We start from the raw sequence: 22,672 nt of genomic DNA on the forward strand, positions 1-22,672 counted from the left end.
TAGGATAGTTGTTCTCATTAGTTGCGAGAAGAAGAGTAGCTGTATTTAAATAGGCGACGAGTATGGTCTAATGTTAGTTGCAACCAAGAGGAGAACTTTATATGAGTTGAGGCTGTTGACACAAAGGTGTGTTAAGACATAATTAAATAAAGCAGGCACAGTGTGGGGCACATAGACATCTGAAAGTCTTCTCAGCACTACATCTGCTGTGGTTTCCATGCATTTGGCAGTTAGCAGCCACAGCTCTAAGGGAGGGAGGGTATCCCATGGCTATAAAGTCAACCTGTAGGCTATAATCACCTACAGGTCTTTGTTGTCCTCTATATTTTTGAGTTAGTAGACCTAAAGTGTTTCCAGATATTTTATGTACAAATAAGAAAAATACATAGGTGGTAATTTGGAAAACCTAAAGCGGGTAGGCTTGTTAAAGCCCCATTTAATTGAACAATGGCTTTTCAATCTTCTGGTACAAATTGGAATGAATCAAGCTCAGAGGCTTTTAAATATTTGTACAAAGGTTGAGCAAACAAGAAAAATTAATAATCCAGGTTCAACAGTAGCCACAAAAAAAGAGTCCTAGAAATCTGCATACCTGTTTCTTTGTTTAGGGGCATAGAAAAAACAAAAATAGGTTTTTTCCATTTAAGATCAGTAGAGATGCCTTTTTCAGATATTAGGTGGCCCAAATATTTAACAGAAGGCTAAGCTAACTGTAATTTTTCTCTGGATACTTTATGTCCACAAGCAGCCAGATATTTTAATAAAGCTGTACTGTCATCAAGGCAGGCTTTCTGGAAGGTAAGCAAACTAGCCGATCGTCAATGTATTACTGCAATGTAGATTTGTTTATATACATAAAGGCTGCAAATCCACATGCAGAATCTGAGAAAAATAAGGTGAAAAGTTCAGAAAATCCTTGGGACATTAAAATTCAGGTAAATTGTTGACTTTCCCAGGTAAAAGTGTAATAGATTGAATTGTGCCCTCCAAAAATATTTGTCAGCTTGGTTAGGCTGATTCCCAGTATTGTGTGGTTGTCCTCCATTTTGTAATCTGATGTAATTAACCTATATGTTGTAGACCCTAATTTCTATGATATTAATGAGGCAGGATTAGAGGCAGTTATGTAATTGAGATAAGACACAGTCTACATGATTAGGTTATATCTTGAGTGAATCTCTTTTGACATATAAAAAGAAGTGAATAGAGAGGAAAGTGGCCTCACTACCACCAAGCAAGAAGAGCCAGAAACAGAGTGTGTCCTTTGGAGCCGGGGTCCCTGTGCTGAGAAACTCCCAGACTAGAGGAAAATTGGTGACAAGAACCTTCTCTGACGGTGAAAGAAAGCCTTCCCCCGGAGGTGACTCCCTGAATTCAGACTTCTGGCCATCTAAACTATGAGATAATAAATTCCTGTTTGTTAAAGTTATTTCTGCTATAGCAGCACTAGATAACTAAGACAAAAAGCAAACAAATATTGACTTTAAGAATGCACAGGAATACTGGAAAAAGCACTGCAAACATCCACAACTGCAAAATAAGTTGCATCTGAAGGGACATTAAAAAAAATAAATAAGGAATAGGTACTACCTGGAATCCAGGAATAGCTTTATGGTCGATTGCACACAAATCTTGAACAAATCTCCAGCCCTTATTATTTGGTTGTTTAACTGAAAGAACAGGACTATTACAAGAGCTGATACAAGGGACAATTAAACCTTTAGAAAGGAAATCTTGTATAAGTAGCTAGTCCTTCTTTTGCCTCTGGTTTGAGTGGACACTGGGGAATTTTTGGCAGAGGTTTAGATAAATCTATTTGAATTTTAATCGGTTCAGTTGACAAAACTCGACCTACATCTGTGGATGTTGTGCCCATAAGATTTCAGGAACTATGGAAAAGATGTCATAAGTGAGAGGGCTAGGCTAAGTTGAATTTTGTAGAGGCATGACAAGTGCTTCCATATAGCAAATGGCTTCTTCTTCCTGAATATTGTCTAATTCAGAGCCTGTCACTGTTGGCTTAGGGATACGGACAGGCTCAATATTTTTTCCTTTTCATTAATTTGTAAATGGCAATTCCATTTGGATAAAAGATAGCTTCCCAATAGACTGATGGATGTATAAGGACTGAGCCAAAATGCTGTAAATTTTCAATAGGACCAAGAGATATCGGAACAAGTTGGAAATGAATCAAGGTTTGTTTCTCACTGGTTGCCCTAATACTTTTGAGGTTTTAGTACTCTGGGGCAGCAGCTTTTGTAAACAGGTGGGGTTAATAGCAGGCAGGGTGACTCTAGTGTCAATTAAAAATTGGCATGTTTTCTTTGTTAATATAGTAAAGGAGTTTCTCTGTGTGGATTAACAGCCTACACAGGGAAAGGCACTGTTTTGTTCCCAAATCCCCTCCATTCTGAATCATTTTCTTCTGACACCAGAAATGTCAAAGGAGAAAATATCATACTCTGTTAGGGATGAAAGAAAATAAGTTTTAGTGAGGAACAATACAGCTCAAGCTGGGTAGCACTAAGTAAAAATAAAAATCACTCTGCTGTTTAAGGGGAGGAAAGGGGTCTATATACAGGAAGCACAAAGGAAAAGTAGGAGGTTAATGATTGATTATAGATAAGATCAGCTTCAGCTTGAAGTCCTCTGAAATGTAAATTCCAGCTATTTGTCTAGGAGGGAGTGAGTTACCACCACTGTGCATGGGATCAGCCAGTTCAGTTATACATGATTGCAGTCATAATCACATTTCTCCTGGGAACACATTGTTTACATCTTGACACATTCTTCTCATGAACAAATAGTTTATATCCTGACCTTTTGCTTCCTGGGAATGCGTGTTGGCTCTGTCATTCTTAAGCCTGATGCGAGTGCCTCCAGTTTGAAACTCTTCTGTTTATAATTATGAGTAAAAATATATTTTGCCTAGATGAAAGAAACATTTCAAGGCTTTCTCTCAATGAGAATAAATTCAGACACAACTTATGGTATGAAAAACATATTCAGTGATCATAAAAACTACACAAAATTGATCAGCGATTTTCTCTTCCTACTTAAAGTAAAACTTTTGTAAAAAGGATATATATGTTTTATAGTTCATTTGTTTTGATAAATTTTATAGAGTTAATTCAGCTAGTTATTCAGGAATCTGAGTATTTCAGATCTTTAAAAGCTGGTTTTGAAAGGATATTTTCATGGATTGAACTGTGTCCCCCAAAGATGTATGTCGATTTATCTAGTCCATGATTCCCAATATTGTGTGACTGTCCACCATTTTGTCATCTGATGTGATTTTCCTATGTGTTGTAAATCCTATCTCTATTTTGTTAATGAGGTGGGATTACAGCACTTATGTTAATGAGGCAGGACTCAATCTACAAAATTAGATTGTATATTAAATTCAATCTCCTTTGAGATATAAAAGTGAGACATAAGCAGAAAGACAGGGAGACCTCATACCACCAAGAAAGCAGCCCTGATAACAGAGCACATCCTTTGGACCCTGGGTGCCTGTGCTGAGAAGCTCCTAGACAAGAGGAAGATTGACCTTCCTCCAGAGCCAACAGGGAAAGAAGGCCTTCCCCTGGAGCTGACACCCTAAATTCAGACTTCTGCCCTAGTAGACTGTTAATGAATAAACATATTTTGTTAAAGCTGTCCACTTGCAGTATTTCTGTTACAGCACCACTAGATAATTAGGACATACACACACACACACACACACACATATGCCAAAACCCATTGACATCGATTTGATTCCAACTCATAACAACCTTATAGGACAGAAAAGAACTGCCCCGTAGGAGCAGTTGATAATTCAAACTGCCGACACTTTTGGTTAGCAGCCTGAGCTCCTAACTCCTGAACCACCAGGGCCCTGAGATTATATATATTATATAATCTTATATATTATATATATGTTAACCATAATTAGATAAAATGTGAAAAGACATCTAATACAAACAAATCATAATTTTACAGCCTACATTACATACAGTGTATTCAATTTGCAATTGCTAGCATTCTAATATTCAATAATAATACTTACCGAAAAACTAATAAGGCTTTCAGTTTCAATTCTGAATGTAAAAACTCCCAAGTTGCCACTCTCATTTTCTTACAACAGGAAAAGGCTGGATAAACTGAAAATCACTGATTCTTCTTTAAGCCATCAAATAAACAAGGTCACAGGGCAAACCACTAGATAAAATCTGTACAGAAGGCATATCTAGAGAGATATTGGTAAAAATCTACTTACTGGAACAGGTGCTGTTGCGGCCATAAATTGGTGGTTGTTGTTGTCACATGCTGTTGAGTTGGTACTAATTCATAGCAACCCTATGTACAACGAAAGAAACAGTGCCTAACCCTGTGCTGTCCTCATAATCACCTGGACATAGAGATAACAGAAACCCTGACAAGTGGACCAATAAGCAACATCATGATAAATAGAGAAGATATTGACGTTGTCAAGAATTTCATTTTACTTGGAACCACAGTCAACCTCCTTGGAAATAGCAGTCGAGAAATCAAAGGATGTATTGCATTGGGCAGATCTGCTGCAAAAGACCTCTTTAAAGTGTTGAAAAGCAAAGATGTCACTTTGAGGACTAAGGTGCTCCTGACCCAAGTCATGGTATTTTCAATCCCCTCACATGCATGTGAAACCGGGGCAACGAATACAGTGCTAGGAACACTAACTGATAAGTTCAATGAATTGCTAGAGACTGAGTGCAGACTAGCATGAGAGTGAGAAGCTACTAGGGATTGCTGTTCATGGGGGGACCCTCATGGTTTTTTTAATGTTTCCTCTAGGACCCCTCTAGTTCTAACGGTGAAGATCCTAGAATGATCCCTGGGAGGGAAAGAGTAACTATTCTGAAACACATTTAGAAACTTCATAATAAAAGCCTACTCTCTATGGATGACAACTTTCCTGGAGCCTTATCTCAGCTGGGGGAATGGAATCCCTCCCACTTTAGGCCCTTCTAGCCTTCTTATCGACAGGAATGGGAGCTTCAAGGAAATAGATTGGGAATGCTGCAGGCAGGGAAGAGAATAGGAACAGCGGATGAAACTAAACACTTGTGAACATTATGGTGTTTCTGGGCTGCACAAATGGTTAAGCACTGGACTACTAACCAAAAGACTGGGAGTTTGAATCTACCCAGAGGTATCTCGGAAGAAAGGCCTGGTGATCTTCTTCTGAAAGGTCCCAGACATTGAAAGCCCTATGGAGTAGTTCTACTCTGCACACATGGGGTTGCCATGAGTTGGAATCTACTTGACAACAACAGATTTTTGCGAAGTTCATAGCCCTGAGACACAAGCCCACTAATGGCTCACATTTAATCGGAAGATTCCAGGATTCTTCCCCCTCCAGCGTACCTTACTACCACACCAACAGAGTTCTAGTATAATAACGATGGGTTACGATGGAAAAAGCAATAAGTTACACACTGTCTCTGAGGAGTACTTAGAGAAGCCTAAAATCAAGAGAAGATTGGAAAACAAGAACACTAGAGGAATTTTAAGCCTCTCTAGAACCCATAGCTGGAGCCCTGGTGGTGCTGCTGTGGTTAAGAGCTCGGCTACTAACCAAAAGGTTGGCGGTTCAAATCCACCAGCCACTCCTTGGAAACCCTACGGAGCAGTTCTACTCTGTCCTATAGGGTCGCTATGCGTCAGAATCCACTCGACAGCAATGAGTTTTGGTAGAACCCACAGCTACGACAAACGCTAAAAGCAGCCTGATTCACCACCAGATTAACTGTTCACTTTTTTTTTTAATGCCTGCCCAGTGTCAGACACTTCCATGCAGGTACACTTTGGCTCAGCAGCATTCCAAAAGAACCAACGTACATTTGGGGGAGATATTAGCCCCATTTTCCCTATAGCTGAATAAAATTTGACCCAACAATGAATTAGATAAATTTGAATATTTTTAATTTGATATAAAAATGTATAATGTAATATAACAAACAATAATAATATATTTCCTGATGAAAAGTTTATCATAGATCTTAGCATTGAATATTTGCTAAAGGCCCCTTTAGGGCAACCTATTTGAATAACAAGATATTTAAATCCCCTCAAATGTTTAATTTCAACAAATTTACTTTTCAACCAAAATTATTATAAATATTTTTCAAAGTTCTGAAACTCTTCAGTCTCAGTTGAGTTTTTTTTGTCATAGAAACTCCTTTTATTCATACTCTGTAATGACTCACCACAACCTGTCTGTGAATTTGCTGTATTGTGATGGCTTGTGTGTTGCTATGATGCTGGAAGCTATGCCACAGGTATTTCAAATACCAGCAGGGCCACTTATGGTGCACAGGTTTCAGTGGAGCTTCTAGACTAAGAGTAGGAAGAAAGGCCTGATGATCTATTTATGGAAATTAAGCAATGAAAACCCTATGGATCACAACAGAATGTTTTTCTATATAGTGCTGGAAGATGAGTTCCCTAGATTGGAAAGTACTCAAAATACACAGTGGCCACAATAGATTTGAGCATGCCAATGACTATGAACATGGCACAAGACCTCACACCATTTCTTTCTGTTGTTCATGGGGCTGCCATGAGATGAGGTCAACTTGATGGCAACTAACAAACTCAATAGTATAATGATTCAGTATCATCTTCATTACCAAAACAGGTGATTGCAACAACACATAATTTTTTTTTTTTTAATTTCACTAGAAATTTTCAGGTGATACAAGAGCAAAGCATCAGAAGAAAATGAACTATTATGACATTAGGCTTTTCACAGCAAATTGCATTGACTCACGTTTCCCACCTACTCAATAGAAGCTATTTAAAATCACCTTTACATGTCAGTGGAATGCTAAATCACACGCTATGAAAAGAATCATTGGAATCTACTTGAATAGAGATTGTTCTATTCAAAACTAATTTATTATGATTAAAAATCACCATGAAGATATTGTATTTTCCTTGAACACCTGCAATAAGCACCTGATTCCGGCTCATAGCAGCCCCCTATATATATATTAAAAAAAAAAAAATTAGACTTTATTAAATTCACCAGACATCACACAACTAAGCGGGTGTCAAGTTTAATGAAGAAGTCACGTTTCTGCCAAGTTATATTTCTGCCATCATTGTTATTAGTCTACATTTTAGTTAACAAATGGCTACTCATCTTTTAGGACATTAAGTATTTCAGGTATATTTGCTGAGGTTTCAGAAAGTTGAAAAAAAGCTATGCAACAATAATTTTTTTTATATTTTTCAGGTACATTGAATGGTTGAGAGGAATATGAACTTCTAGCAGTGTTTTTCTAATTCAGACAACAGTTTCGTCTTATTTCTTTCCCTCAGTCCCTGAGGACTGGCATATTTCTTCTTTTATTCGTTTTGGGCTACAGTTTACATCATTTTAAGATTCAATTGAGAATTCTTCAAAAGGAGGTTTACCTTTTACAGACATCTGAAAGAAGAGCTAGAGATTTGATCCAGTATCTGGAAAAAAAAATTGATTTCCCGACAGCCAGTGCCTTATAAAATGAGGATATTCTGTCCTAATCTGCAGTGAGAAATAACCTCCCAGTCACCTTACAAGTTATTTAATATTATCCTGACTAACTTTAAATAATAACAAAGACTACTGAAAATGACATTCCATGGGTAATAATGGCACGTATTTAAATGTCAAACTCCAAACAATAATTTTATTGTAAAATGGCATAAATCTCAGATGCAGGAAATAATTTAGTTACTCCTTCTGTAACTAATCAGAAATGAAGTATCCATAGGGTGACCATATGTCCTATTTTGCCTGGAGTTGTCCAGATTAATTCTAATGCCTCAGCATGTTTATTAATAGTGCTCTCCTAACAAAAGTATCTTTGATAGTTAGTTTTATGTATCAACTTGGCTAGGCTATGGAGCCCAGTTGTTTGGTCAAACACTAGTCTAGATGTTATAGAAAGTATTTACATGCGGTTAGCATTTAAATCACTTGGTCTTAAGTAATGCGGATTACCCTCCATAACGTAGGTGGGCTTCATCCAATCAGTTGAAGGCCTTAAGAGCAAAACCGGGAGGATTCAGCCTCTAGACTATAAGCACACATCCTGGCAGAAGTTCTGTCTCTACCTCATCACCTGACTTACCAATATGGGAAACACGAGTGCTGGAATTTCCAGCCTTTCTCCTGACCTACAGATTGTAGTTTTTATTTATGTTTTGTTTCCTAACAGAGCTCTGGGCTCACTTAGCTCAGGAAAATTTTCTGTTGCAGAGCTGAAAACTTAAGCAGCTTGGAGAATCTTGAATGCTCTCTTTAGTACAAGTCTAAATTCAAGGTAAAAATACAATGGTCTATGTCATGGATTGAATTGTGTCCTCCAAAAATATGTGTATCAATTTGGCTAGGCCATGATTCCCAGTATTGTGTGATTGTCCACCATTTTGTCATCTGATGTGGTTTTCCTCTGTGTTATAAATCCCAATTCTATGACATTAATGAGCTGGGATAGGTGGCTTTATGTTAACAAGGCATAACTCAACCTACAAGGTTGAATTGTGTCTTGAGCCAATCTCTTTTGAGATATAAAAAAGAGAAGAGAGCAGAGAGACAGGGGGACCTCATAACACCAAGAAAAGCACCACTGGGAGCAGAGTACTTCCTTCGGACTCAGGGTTCCTGGGCAGAGAAACTCCTAGACAAGGAGAAGGTTGATGACAAGGGCCTTCCTGCAGAGCTGGCAGAGAAAACCTTCCTCTGGAGCTGATGCCCTGAATTTGGACTTCTAGCCTACTAGACTGTGAGAGAACAAATGTCTGTTTGTTAAAGAGGTCCACTTGTGGTGTTTCTGTTACAGCAGCACTAGATGACTAAGACAGTCTATAAGCTGAACATAACTTGCTGATAGCTTATTTTACTTTTTAAAATTATTTTATTGTGTTGCTAGCATTTAAATATTCTAGCATTTAGACACCTGACTGTTATTGGAGGCTTTCATGTTGCTGATGCTGAACAGGTTTCAGCAGAGTGTCCAGACTAATAGGGACTAGGAAGAAAAGCCTGGTGATCTATTTCTGAAATTCAACTAATGAAAACCCTATAGATCACAATAGTCTGATCCACAGCCAGTCATGGGAACGAAGCAAGGCCAGGCAGTGTTTTGTTCATAGTGCATGGGGTCATACGAGTTGGGGGTTGACTTGATGGCAACTATCAACAACAATAAGCATTTAAATATAAGGAGACATCACATTAAAAAAAAAATCTGGATTTTGAATTCTCTTTAAAAATTAAAAAATCTAGCAACACCAGGTCCATATTCCAAGATATATTGTTAACTACAGTCCCTATTGGGCCTACTTCACCTGCAAACTTTGGCCTTGATTGATCCAGGAGGATTTGTTTTTGTATCTCAAAAGGACCTGTTTACTCTTAAGAAGTAGGCAGAAATGTGCTAGTAGTTGTTAGGTATCCTTGAGTCTCTTTCATAGCGACCCCATGTGACAGAGTAAAACGACCCCATATGGTTTTCTAGGCTGTAATCTCTATGGGAGCAGATCGCCGGGTCTTTCTTCCAAGGAGCCACTGGTGAGTTCTAACTGACAACCTTTCAGTTAGCAGCCAAGCGCTTAACCACTGCACCACCAGAGCTTCTTGACAGAAGTATAGAGGAATACAATTTTTTCACCCCATATCCAAGAAAGAAGAAAGTGTCCTTGATATCTGAGCATAGTGGGAACATGTACCACTCATTGAATGAGCCACAATTAAATAGCCATAAATGGATTTTCATACATAAGCAAAGTGTTTACACATGAACGAGAATGATGCATTTTTGTAACTTTGCAAAATGGATGATAACTGAGTTCGATTACGGGAGCATAAAGGGCTGGTGCCTTCAGCAGTGGTTTGTACAGTAGATATGTTCCTGCGGCAAATAATGGAAATGGATGTATAGCTCTGGTGGCGCAGTGGTTAAGACCTCGCCTGCTAAGCAAAAGGCCAGCAGTTCGAATCCACTAGCTGCTATTTGAAAACCGTATGGGGCAGTTCTACTCTGTCCTATAGGGTTTCTATGAGTTGGAATCAGCTTGATGGCAATGAGTTTGGGTGTTTTTTTTTTTTTTTAATCTATTAATGGAGTATTTTAAATTGAAATACACACACATATATATGTATATATGTATGCATGTATGTAGATATATACATATATATATACAAAAGGACCATATATTTTTCAACATTATAACTTTTTTTGGAGTCCCTGGGTAATGCAAATAAATGGTTAACACTCTCAGCTCTAATAGAAAGGTTGACTTTGGAGTCTACCCAGAGGTACCTCAGAAGAAAGACCTGGCAAGCTACTTCTGAAAAATCAACCATTGAAAACTCTATGGAACATAGTTCTACTCTGACACCCATACAGTCACTGTGTGTCAGACTCAACGCTACAACAACTGGCTTTATAAAGCTTTGATCATTTTTTTAAAATAATTACCCTTGATGTGTTATATAGTATTTTGTCAATTCCCTCCCCCTCATATTTAACATATCTGACATCAGGATGTGTCTTATTGCTGTTGCGTGCATTAAAGTTAGTACTTCTTTTTCCTTCAAGAAGCTGTTATTAAATTGATGATATATCTTTAGAAATAAATAATTATTGTATTTAAGGGATGGGGAATTTATGTTTCCCCCAACATTTTTTTTTTTTTCCCAACATGTGGGTGAATAGAATAATCACATTATTTAGCATTTGGTGACTTTGACTGATCTCCAAATTTCTGATCTTTTTAAAGCCTTTTTAAATTTTTCTGTTATAAATCATGTCTGATACAACAAATTCCTCTATCGGAGCAAATATTTTATTATTATCTCCTGGAGAAATGAATTCTTCTTTGAGTGGGTCTTTTGCTTCAGGCTAGCTTGGGAGCCAAAATGCCAATACGGTGCCTAGATCTCATCTACCCATTGCCATCAAGTAGATTCCGACTCATAACCACCCTGTAGGAAAGAGTAGAACTGCCCCATAGGGTTTCCAAGGAGCAGCTGGTGGATTCGAACTGCTGACATTTTGGTTAACAGCCAAGCTCTTAACCACTTTGCAACTTGGGCTCTGGATCTCATCTAGAGGACACAAACATGTAGCTTAGATCAAATAATCTTCAGCAGAAAATAGAACCTACATACTTATTCTATTTTTAAAAACTGTTCTTTTTTCTCACTCAGGGTGGTCAAGTTGAGATCTACTACTATACATACCCTAGCAAGAAATGCCCAGGGATAACCAGTCCAATATGAACTATAAAATCCCTGAAATTAACTACAACTAAAGTCATTGAGAAAACGCTGGTGGCATAGTGGTTAAAAGCTACAGCTGCTAACCAAAAGGTTGGCAGGTTGAATCCACCAGGCACTCCTTGGAAACTCTGTAAGGAATTTTTAATTTTATACTATGGCTTCTATTGTTCCATTGCCAGCTGTAGACGTAGAGAATTGGCCACTATTGAAATTATTCATGATAAATATTACCAGAGGTGATAATGCTTTTCCTAGAAGTATTTCTGGGGTAGGTTGTGGTACCAAAGCACTCCACATATTGTGCAGATGCCACAAGTGATACTGAGATTGTAATAAAAGAGACGCCCACCAAATACCATCTCGAGACCCCAAATAGAAAAAGCAGAATGGTAGTCAACAAAAAATCAGGCATATTTTTAAAATGTTGACAGATTAAAAGTAAAAAAGAAAAGGGAAGTGGCTTTGGGGGGATAGCGCTGTTAATATATACTAGGTGAATCGTGACAATTTTGGGAGATATTATGGAGTGTAACTAGAAGCCTCCAACCTTGAACAGGCAGTTTTAGTGTGATGCTCTCTATGTGCTCTCTGTGAAAACTAAGAAGTTGAAGCTAGGCTGGAATGAACATGAACTAAAGAACTCTCTCACATCTTGTACAGAGGCAGTTCACATTGTGTCTCTGTTTAATGTAATCAGTAGCTCCTTCTTTATGAATTAAAAACAAGTCCCCTTTGCCTACTGATGTTTAAAAAGAGGAGGAAGAGAACCTTGTCTTTCTAAAATGTAATTACTTTTGGGAGTATGTTTCTTTCAACATTCTGTCCCTGGAAACATGGAAATGAAGGAGGAAAACTGTCATGCTCCATTGATCCAACTGGTAACAATCTGAAATTAAGTTCTGAGCTAATAGGATTGGCCCCTAGCACCAAGTAAATTTACAACTGTGATTTCCCTATACGAATTCCACGTTCTTTAAAACTGTAAAACTCAAAAGAAGTTTTAAAAAGTTAAAAAGAAAAAATGAAAGAATTGGAAGGATTGTTTCACATTGGGGTACATGTGACTCAGAGAGCTTGAGTAAGCCTCACCGTGAGCCTAAATGAAAATTTCCACAAGATAATTCCACAGAAGAGTATTCCTTCATGACACTCCTCCCAGGAAAAATTGCCTGGTCAAAATAGTTTGGACATTACTGTATACTCTACCTCACAGCAATAAAATATGCTAATTTTAATCATGTTTATATTTGACTCATCTCCAAATATTTTTAAATACAATTCTAAGCACTAATAGACTTCTTTAGTCTCTCCTTCTTGAAAATATATTTTTTTCTTGATGTCAATGACACAAGTCTTTCTGGTTTTCCTCCTCTCTTAGTGGCAGATTCTTTTTAGACTCATTAGCTAGATTATTCTCTTCTCCCTGAACTGTAAACTTGGTCCACTTCTCTTCTTCATCTATACGTAATCCTCAAGCGATTTCAAAGAGAACTATATTTTAAATAACATCTATTAAAAATATGATGGAGCAAGTCATACATGTGGTAAATTTGGTGGTTAAAGTTTGATTAGGAATGGGATGTTTACGTAGTCTCAAAGAATCTCCCCACAAATGATTAATTTTAAAGGGAAAAATTGTAACTGTGCATTTGGGAAAAGTGGTGGCCACCAAATATTCAACTGATCAAAGTTGGCATGAACAATATAGGGACAAAGTCAAGCTCAGTTCTCTCTGAAAGGAAACACTGAGAGGACACATCGTTTTTGCAATATATTCCTGCCAAGAATATATAACAAACAACAATGACAAAAACAAACCTGTTGCCATCAAGTCTATTCCGACTCGTAGTAACCCTATAGGATGGAGTAGAACTGCCCTATAGAGTTTCCAAAGAATGGCTGGTGGATTCGAACTGCCAACATTTTGGTTAGCAACAAAACTCTTAACCACTGAGCCACCAGGGCTCCAATATGAATCTAATTATGAGCAAAAATAAGAAAAACTAACCTGGGCACATTCCATAAAGTTATTGACTTATACAACCTTTAAAAATGACAGTGGTAAGAAAGACAAAAAAGGCTGAAGAATTTTTCTAGCTTAAAAAAGAATAAAGAGACTTGACAACTAACTAATGCGTGATCATGAATTAGATCCTACATTGTGGAAAAAATAGTCATAAAAATCATTTGTGACAATTTATGAAATTTGAATATGAACCATGGATTAGATAATAATATTGCATCAATATTAAATTTCCTGATTATAACTTTAATTTTTTTTAACTAGATAAAGGAAAATCCTCATTTGTAGACAATGTACAAAATACTTAAGAGTAAATGGGAAGAGAATCTCTGACTTATTCTGAAAAATTCATGAAAAATGCAATGTGCTTATATACACACAGACATACACACATACATATTGAGAATGCCTGACTCTTCTAGACAAAATGCGAAATGTATACAGCAGGTGAATCTTGGAAAAGTTATATAAGAATTCCCTGCTGTATTCTTGCATTTGTTTTGTAAGTTTGAAATTATATCAAAATAAAAATTTACCAAGAAGGAAAGAAATATTCCTCTCATGACTTTCTATTCCACATCATAGCCAATAAGTTGCTACATTATCTGGTGCCTGCTGCCTCCCCAGCCTCATTTTCCACTGCTTGCTTCCTTGTTCATTCCTCTCTAGTCACCCTGATCTTGCTCTCCAAACTCAGCATAGGCCTCCTTCTGTACTTTTATACTTGTTCCCTCAGTGTGGAATGTTTTTTTCTCTCCTTATTCAAATCTTCCCTTAAATATTACCTCCTCAGAGAAGGCTTTTCTGACTTCCCTGTCTATTACAGATCCCTTACCACTTTGTACTTCCTTAACATTATTTTTTTTCCAGCACATAGTACTAAGAAATATGAATTTCTGTATCTATTTGATTACAGGTTTATTTGCATTATTTATCTCTCTCTCTGTTGTTGGGTGCCTTCAAGTAAGTCCCGACACTTAGCAATTCCATGTACAACAGAACAAAACATGTCCTGGCACTGTGCCATCCTCACAATCGTTTCCATGCTTAAGCCCATTGTTGCAGCCACTGTGCAGCCACATTGAGGGTCGTCCTCTTTTTCACTCGCCCTCTACTTTACCAAGCATGGTGTCCTTTTCCAGGGACTGGTCCTTCCTGATAACATGTTCAAAGTGCCTCAGAGGAAGTCTCACCATCCTTGCTTCCAAGGAGCACTCTGGTTTTATTTCACCCAAGACAGATTTGTTCTTCTGACAGTGCATGGCATATTCAATATTCTTCACCAACATTATAATTCAAAGGCATTGATTCTTCTTTGGTCTTCCTTATTCTTGATGGCACTGGGTTGTCCATTGTCCAGCTTTTGCATGCATATGAGGCTATTGAAAATATGGCTTGAGTCAGGTGTACCTTAATCCTCAAATTGACATCTTTGCTTTTTAACACTTTAAAGAGGTCTTTTGTAGCAGATTTGCCCAATGCAATGCATCCTTTGATTTCCTGACTGCTGCTTCCATGAGGGTTAATTATGGATCCAAGTAAAATGAAATCTTTGACAATGCCAATCTTTTCTCCATTTATCATGATGTTGCTTATTAATTCAGTTGTGAGGCTTTTTGTTTTGTGTTGAAGTATAATCCATACTGAAGGCTGTGGTCTGTGATCTTCATCAGTAAGTACTACAAACCCTCTTCACTTTCAGCAAGCAAGGTTGTGTCATCTGCATATTGCAGGCTGTTAATGAGTCTTCCACCAATCCTGATGCCACATTCTTCTTTATGTTGTCTAGCTTTTTGAATTATTTGCTCAGCGCAAAGATTAAATAAGTATAGTGAAAGGATGCAACCTTGACTCACACCTTTCTTGATTTTAAACCATGCAGTATCCCCTTGCTGTGTTCAAACAACTGCCTCTTGGTCTATGGACAGGTTCCTCATAAGCACAATTAAAAAAAAAAAAAATTAAGTGTTCTGGAATTCCCATTCACAATGTTATCCACAACTTGTTATGATCCACACAGCCGAATCTCTTTGTGTACTCAATAAAACACAGGTACACATCTTTCTGGTATTTTCTGCTGTCAGCCAGAATCCATCTGACATTGGCAATGATATCCCTGATTCCACATCCTCTTCTGAATCCACCTTACATTTCTGGCAGTTCTCTGTGGATGTACTGCTGCAACGGTTTTTGAATAATTTCAGCAAAAATTTACTTATGTGTGATATTAATGATATTGTTCAATAATTTCCACATTCTGTTAGATCACCTTTCTTTGGAATGGGTATATATATGGATCTCTTCCAGTCAGTTGTCCAGGTAGCTGTCCTCCAAACTTCTTGGCATACATGAATGAGCACTCTAGAGCTACATCTCTCTGTTGAAACATGTCAAGTGGCATTCCATCAATTCCTCAAGCCTTGTTTTTTGCCAATATTTTCAGTGTAGCTTGGACTTCTTTCAATACCATCAGCTCTTGATCATATGCTACCTCCTGAAATGGTTGAACGTCGACCAATTATTTTTGGTACAGTGGCTCTGTGTATTCTTTCCATCTGTTTTTGATGCTTCCTGTGTCATTTTGTATTTTGCTCATAGAATCCTTCAATATTGCAACTCAAGCCTTGAATTTTTTCTTCAGTTCTTTCAGCTTGAGAAATGCTGAGTACTTTGGGTTTCTAACTCCAGGTCTTTGTACATTTCATTATAACATTTTACTTTGTCTTCTTGAACTGCCCTTTGAAATCTTCCGTTCAGCTCTTTTACTTCATCATTTCTTCCATTTGTTTTAGCTGCTATATGTTCAAGAGTAAGTTTCAGAGTCTTTTCTCACATTTATTTTGTTTTTTTCTTTCTTTCCTGTCTTTTTAAGGACTTTTTGCCTACTTTAGGTATAATGTTCTTGATGTCTTCCCACAACTTGTCTGGTCTTCAGTCATTACCGTTCAATACATCCAATGTATTCTTGAAATGGTCTCCAAATTCATGTGTGATATACTGAAGGTCATATTTTGGCTCTTGTGGACTTGTTTTAATTTTCTTTAGCTTCAATTTGAACTTGCATATGAGCAATTTACGGTGTTCTGCAGTTGGACCTTGACTTATTCTGACAGAAGATATTGAGCTTTTCCAGCCCCCCTCTTCACAGATATAGTCAATTTGATTCCTGTGTCCATGTGTATAGCCGAAGTTTATTATGTTTAAAAAAGGTATTTGCCATGAAGAAGTCGTTGATCTTGCAAAATTGTATCATGCGATCTCTGGCATCATTTCTATGACCAAGTCCATATTTTCCAATGACCAATATTTCTTCATTTCTAACTTTCACATTCCAATCACTAGTAAGTATCAAAGCATCTTGATTGCATATTCGCTCAATTTTAGAGTACACAAGTTGGTATAGTTACAGTTTATGTTGTTGAAAAAGGTATTAGTGGTTGGTGTGTAATTTTGAATATTAGTATCAACTGGTCTCCCTTGAGTCATACGGTTGTTATACTTCTGCTGACAGCATCATATTTCAGGATGGATCTTGAAATGTTCTTTCAAATCTTCTCTCCCTTTAGAGAGATGTAAACTTTATTAGAGCAGAGACTGTTTTTTCACTAGGTTATCTCTAGCACCTAATAGTGATTAATATATAGTAAGTGTGGCATAAGTATTTATAAATGAAGTTTTTGTAAATAAAATATTTGCAATAGACATTTGCAAGTGAAATAAATTACTTTTAAATATGACATTTTAATTAACTCACAGGAGATGTTCAAGGAGTAAATATTGTGGAACAGTAATTTAAATAATTTTATTTATGTTTATAATTTTGTTAAATTTAGCAGTCAAAGGACTCAGAGTTATGAGAAAAAAAGTAATTACAGAGGCAACTGTAGACAGCAGTCTTATACCCAATTGGAGTTCTAAGATCTTGAGAATACAGTACCACTAAACCTAGCAGGTGGCAAAGTCTGTGAACTTCAATGTTTAACTCCAGCTTACCTTGCAGGTTTTCCCCCCTACTGTCTGTCCACTGAGTCTTCACAAGAACACTGTTTCTCAGACTGGTGAGCTTTTCCTTGCCTGGTTCTTTTGGCCCACACGGTTACCTTTCCTCTAATTCTTTCCTCTAGCAGTGTTGAACCAACTGAAATGGCACTTTTTCTGTGAAGTCTTTCCTGAGTCTTCAGGCAGTTGAATTATCTATTCTCAAAGGTTTCATAATCGCCTATGGGCATCTTCCTCATAGCACTTAACATATTATATTTGTATCATGCTTACAGGAGTGTCTTCCTTTGATGCAATCTCTTTAATTGTGGGAACTGTGCCTGATTCAGCTTTATAAGTGTCAACTGTAGCCCACCGATCTTCACATAGTATGTACATGCTTAGGGGGTTGTTGCTTTTTTTTCCCCCAGAGTAAATATTAAATAAAACAGTAATAAAATGACACATCATATATTGCTTTACTTCTTTAGATATTTGACAAGTTTTTATGTTCTCATGTTGTTGTTGTTAGGTGCCATCGTGTCCTTTCCAACTCATAGTCACCCTATAGTGGATCACATTATGAAGATAAATCCTCTCAATTGAAGACTCAGACAACTAAATTCCATAATCCACTTACGCAGATATTGTCCATCCAGGGCATAGTCAATAAAGCAGAAGCAAGCAAAAAGACCTCTGAGCTCCCTTAGGACATTTCACCAACTTATTGATAAACAAACATGCAATCTAGTCACAGCAGGACCTCCTGATATCCCCCAATCATTTATCACTATTCTGGATAAAATTCTATCACATTTGTTTTTGCAATTTGAAAGCAGAAAAACATTTAGAAAATATAGAGTAGTTGCTAGAACTAGGTTCACTAACAGTAGTTATGATAGTTAGCAGCCCCGTGAAGAAGGAAAACTATGAAAATAAGCCTCGAAAAAAGTATAAAATTCAGTATTCTCATTTACTTTGGAAGTAATATTCCAAAATACATGATTAGTCCCTAAAGTAATGAACTGAGAACATTTAACTTAAGGAGTAGTTATGCAGAATATGTTTTAGAAATATTTCAGGTAGAATTAGAAAACAAAATGGTTTTGTGCTTAGGAATATATGCTACTATTTTCCAAAAATTTAACCCATTCTAAATGGTTCATCCATTACATAAGGCATTATTGTTGGTATTATGAGATTTCCCTGATCTATTGTCCCTAAAAAAAAGTGATGCCTTGGTCAAATATTATGGGAAGATAATTATTTCCAGCAATACAAACTGGTTTCCTTTTCCTCATGACAAGATATTCATTGTGAAATCAAGGAAAATTTCAAGGAAAAATAGAACAATAGAACTAAAGTTTATTTGGAATAGTACCTTATTTTAAAAGAATTCATATGAACCTCTGTACAATTCATGCCTTTGAAGGGGACCATTTCAGGATAATTCAAATGCATCAATTCTTCTTCAATAGTCCTTATGTATGGTCCAGCTTTCACCTGCATATGAAAAAAAAAAAAAGAGGCTGAAAATACCATAGCTTGGGTCAGGCACACCTTACTTAGTCCTCAAAGTGACGTCTTTGCTTTTTAATACTTTAAAGAGGTCTTTCACTAACGATTTGCCCAATGCAATGCGTCGTATTATTTCTTGACTGCTGCATTTGAATTGTGGTGTTGGCAAAGCATATTGAATATACCATGGACTTTCAGAAGAACAAACAAATCTGTCTTGGAAGAAGTTCAGCCAGAATGCTCCTTAGAAGCAAGGATGGCAAGACTCCATCTCACATACTTTGGACATGGTATCAGGAGAAACTAGACGCTGGAGAAGCACATCGTGCTTGGTAAAGTAGAGGGTCAGTAAAAAAGAGGAAGACTCTCAACAAGATAGATTGACACAGTGGCTGCAACAATGGGCTCAAACAGCAATGATTATGCAGATGGCACAGGACTGGGCACTGTTTCATTCTGTTGTACATAGGGGTCGCTATGAAGTCGGAACCGACTTACCTCCACCCAATAGCAACAACAATTTCAGGATAATGAGCTATAAAATGGAAACCATTAATCTCTACCTAGTCTTTCAGTTAGAAAATTTTTTCGCTAGATGTTTGATATGCCAGACAGCTACTGACTAATCCAGAAGGGAGTAATATTTTGGATTTCTCTTTAAATTTAGTAAAAAACCTTAAAAAAAAGCCTTATATTTTAAAAATACAGCATGGAGCCCCTGTTTCAAAAAAGAAAGATCAAGCTGTTTTAAGGTGTACAGTTTTCACATTGCATTTAAAAGCCACAGAAATCCACAAAATAAGCAAAGCAAAAATAAAAGTAGCATCCCTATCATAAGCTTCGTGTATGTTAAATGCTCTTATTGGGCTAAGGTGTTTTAATTAAACCTTTTTCTGTGTACTTTTAAAAAATTCTTTTGAATGCATTGATTAAAGCTCTTCTCTCAGAGGTTGGAGATTGAGACTATTTTTTACTTAACAGTCGTTACTTAAATTTTCTATACATGTGACAACATTCACTAATTACAAGTTCTATAACTCAGTGTTATTAAGTAGATATGTGGATAGCTGGTTGGGTGCACAGTATGAAAGAACAAAATAATAATTCTTTAAACAAGATAAATTAGATATGTGGGGAAATCTTTCTTCCCGTTAATCCCAGTTGGTTTTGCTTGGCTTATTTATCCGTCTATACTGGTTCCCTTTCACCTCTCCTTCACTGTTCCTGTCTTACTCTCAAAACCTGAGCACTTTATTAATAAAACAGCCAATTAAGCAATCAATACCATCAAACAATTAGCCAATTAAAAAATTTTACTACACCTAATTTAAGCATCCAAATATTCCAGTGTGGTTTCTATCACAATAAAAGCTCTTAAAAGCATAGTACATTGTGACATGAAATATTTAAACAAAGATAAGTTAAATATTTTGCCCAATATTACATAAGAATAAGAGGCAGAAAGCACATTTGCTTAATCACTCTGCTATACAGCATAGTAAAACACAGATGAATGGATGGTCAGTAAGGTTTAATTACATTAATCCCTAAAAGTGAACATAAAGCACTTAATTCATTAAAATTTCTGTTTATTTGGTCTATAAACCAAACCAAACCTAACCCATTGCTGTGGAATCTAGTCCCACTCCTAGTGATTCCATAGGACACAGTAGAACTGCCCCATAAGGGTTCCAAGGCTATAAGGCTTCACAAAAGTAGACTGCCACATCTTTCTCCCTTGGAGCAGCTGGTGGGCTCAAACTGTCAACATTTTGGTTAGCAACCAAGTGCTTTAATCACTGTGATTATATCAACAAAAGCCAGAAAACTAAGATTCTAGTCTTTTTCACTGATACTATTTATGGTGATTACTTAGGTTCTTCAATTCTTTCAAACATTTTTTATTTTTTCCTTCTGCTACTCCTCTTCCTCTTTTTTCTCCTCTTCAGGTTCATGGAATTGAGTTAATCACAGCACAGCGTCCGTCTCGGTCCATCCAATGCTCTGATTGGTGTTACATTACCATTTTGTCATCATTATCCATCCCCATATCTATCATCATCCTCCCTTAGGTTCACACTAGAATGTTTAATATATGCAAAGAAGCATACATTGTGGTTATGTGTATGGATTCTGGAGCCAAATAGTTAGGGTTTGAATCTACTAGCTGTGTGACCTTTCACGTCACTTAAATTCTATACCAGTTTCTTCTTCTGTGACATAGGTACAATAACAGTGCCTACTTCCTAGGTTGATCTGAGATTTATATTATTTACCTTTAAATATGTGTGTATTCATATGTATATATACAAATACACCTAAATATTTATTTTGTGACAAGTATTTTAGCCTAATTTACATACTCTTATATGTGTATGTGAAGGATCCCTGGTGACACAGTGGTTAAGCACTTGGCTAATAACGAAAAGGTCAGTGGTTCCAACCCACCAGAAGCTCTATGGGAGAAGGATGTGGCAGTCAGTTTCTGTAAAGATTCACAACCTTGGAAACCCTACGGGGCAGTTCTACTCTGCCCTATAGGGTCACCATCAGTGGGAATGGACTTGATGGCACACAACAGCAACAACATATATGTATTTCCTTGAAAAAAAGAAATAGCCACTTTATGCCTTTATGTGTTTGAAATTTACCTAACTAGCACGGTACTATGTATTACCTGCTGTTACTTACATTTCTCCCTCAACGCTATATTTTTTAGGTACTTCAGTGTTGCTTTATGTAAAAGTAGCTCATTGCTTCTGAGTGTTGAATAGTAGTAATTCCCTGTATGACTCCCCAACATTTTATATCTTCTTGTCTACAGGAATAGAAAGAAATAGCTAAATTAAGCATATATTCATCCACGTTTCCATACTGACATGTGTGAGAGTGGGGTGTATACATGAAGAGAGTTTCTGCTGCATCATAAAGCACGTGAACACTTCGTTTCGACAGTGCTGCTAGATTACCCTCTGCAATGGCTGTGGTGATTTTCCTTCTGCCCAGCAGAGCAAGAGTGTGTTTCCCTGCAGCTTTGCCAAAACTGTATATTATTAGATGTTTTGCCCTTAGGACATGTGGTAACTTAACGTATTTGCTTGCATGATTTTAAGAAAGGAATCAAATTTAATTTTATCCGTTTAGTGAGCCCTTTCCCCAACATAGTTTCCTCACTGATTTTCCTTAACGACTTTATTATTAAATTCCCATAGACATGTCTGAATGTGGGAATTGCCTTCTGGGCTATTCTGTTCCACTGTTCTCTTTGTTCCTATGTGAATACCTTATTGTTTTTATGTCTTCCTTTTCACGATATCCTTTTTCTCATTTTTTTATGAAGCTTGTGTTTTCCAGAAATATTTGGAATAAATCTGCAATATTCTCCCAGTATTATGATTCGGTTTTGTTTGGGAAATGCATTTAATTTATAGATATAATGAGGAGAATTAATACGCTTAAACATTATCTTATCCAAAAATTTGTTATTTCTCCTTATATATTCAGGCATTTACTTAATTTATTTTTTAAGCAAGAATACAATAGTTGAAGCATTCTTTGATCTTCTCACCTATCCTTTTGGTTTTTTTCTTCTCTCATCAGAGTTAACTATTCTAAATTAAGTATCTGTCATCCCATGTATATTTTTATGCTTTTAATATATACCAAACCAAATTGAACCTGTTGCTGTCAAGTCAATTCCAACTCATAGCAACCATATAGGACAGAGTTGAACTGCCCCATAGGGTTTCCAGGGAGTGGGTGGTGGATTCAAACTGCTGAACTGTTGGTTAGCAGCCTAGCTCTTAACCACTGTACCACCAAGGCTCCTTTAATGTACAGGTATGCAATTATCT

Source organism: Elephas maximus, chromosome 6 (assembly GCF_024166365.1).
Source record: "Elephas maximus indicus isolate mEleMax1 chromosome 6, mEleMax1 primary haplotype, whole genome shotgun sequence".
NCBI classification, from domain to species: Eukaryota; Metazoa; Chordata; class Mammalia; order Proboscidea; family Elephantidae; genus Elephas; species Elephas maximus.